Below are 1,928 nucleotides of genomic sequence, written 5' to 3' on the forward strand. Positions count from 1 at the left end.
GTGAACCACATGGCTCTTCACGGCTGCTGTCTGATTTGCCAGTGGGAAATAAGAGCCAGGCAGTAAGTGGGTCACCCCTCCTTGGACTAGTTTAGGAAAAACGTGACCGATAACTGCAAAATACAAAAACAAGAATATAAACCCATTCCAATGCTTAAAACTGTAATGTGTCTTCTTCCCAACATAAAACATTCTTCCTTTATTTTAGTACAGGTCTTTTCAGGCCTACTTTCCCATCGTTTAAAGTCGCTGAAGACTTTGCCAAACAGTCTGTTTACATTGAAAGGGATTGTGAAAGAAAGTGTTGCACAATCTTATTGTGGTTGAGATTATATTGTTCTACAAAACACAAGGAGATCTGAAATAATGATTTACACGAGTTTTATAGAGTAAATAATACAATTACTGCCTTGACTAATAGATGCTTTTTTAAATCAAAAGTGCTTAGCTTTGTAAGTTTCGGGGCCTTGCAAATCTAGACAATTTGATTATGTTCAGATTTATTTGAGTTGAAACTGGTTCTAAGACTCTGGACATGTTAGTAGAACACAATAATTTTACTACTTGCTGAGAGCCAACCTTCTAGTGCAATTCAGCAAGACTGGCTGTTAAGGGTTATATTGTAATAAAATGCAGAGAAAAGCCCAATCAAATAAAGTGCAGGTCACAGTGTTTGGGTGGGAAGAGAACTGAAAAACTGAAACAGTATAATATACAGTACAATTTAGACACAAAGAAGAAAATGTTCAAAGTAAAATAATGTGGTGACATTTTATTTGATCATTGTCTTACTATTTACCACAATGGTGAGATATAGTGGGGAATCTTAAAACCGACATCATTCAGGCTTCGCTCAAGAATTATTGGTTTATTAAGGTTGGTAATGGAGATTAAATTACTTGTTGGGACCAGATAAAATTTCCTGTCCAAGACAGCTTGCTGTTGAAATATTGGTGTTTTGCACGTAAATGCACATACGTTTGGATTGGAGCTGGAATGTACTTCACTAGCACCTATCTTATACAGGTGAGCATTCCCTCTTCCTCAGGCTACATAGGAAACACATCAACCATTGCGTTGTGCTTTTGACACAGAACGGACAAAACATTTAGTACAATATGTACTCCATTTCTATGACTTGCTCTTAAAATCGTCCACAGCTCCACTCAGATGAGAGGGATCTACATTGAATACAAAACTTTGCTCCTAGGTTCCCATCTGCTTTTTGATATTCTCTGTTCCACAGTTTCCACATGCTCACAAAGCTGTTCCAGTTGTTATAATTTAGAATGAAAAAAGCAGAGATCTCTTTCCATTGTCTGTTCCAGAGTGCAGTGTGTTTGAAGTGAAAAGAGTGGGCGGTGCACTAAACAATATCTATCACAATCTTTTGTGGTTACACACTCTCGTTTTGTTGTAGATTTGTTTACTGTGGTTGTACATACGCTGCTTCAACAATTGCTGTGAAATGTTATTCATTTTATCTCTTTGTCCATCTATCTACAGAAAACCTTATTTTAAATGTTATTTTAATATCTATCTAGTTATTTGTCTTTCTATCTATTGTTTCATCCGTCTGTCTGTCCGTCCTTCTATCGTTGATACAACTGGCAAATGTTACCATGCCTTGTATGGTTATCAAATGGGTTTCATTTAATTTTCAATTTATACTTGAAATTATTTAATGTAGTGATACCCTTGTGCAGGTGTCTTATCATGCAGAAAACTGCGTATGTTTTCATTCAAACATAAAAAGTAAAGATCCAATGACAGAATATTAAGGGGGAAAAAAACACAAAAGGATGGCGTGGATATAGCACTAAAAGCATTTGTTCTTTGTGCGAGTTCTTGCAGCTGTTTTGCCATCTAGTGGCAGATGTAGGTAATGCCACCATTTTATCTAAAATAATTCACAGATAATCCAATCC

Source organism: Osmerus eperlanus, chromosome 13, assembly GCF_963692335.1.
Source record: "Osmerus eperlanus chromosome 13, fOsmEpe2.1, whole genome shotgun sequence".
Lineage (NCBI taxonomy): Eukaryota > Metazoa > Chordata > Actinopteri > Osmeriformes > Osmeridae > Osmerus > Osmerus eperlanus.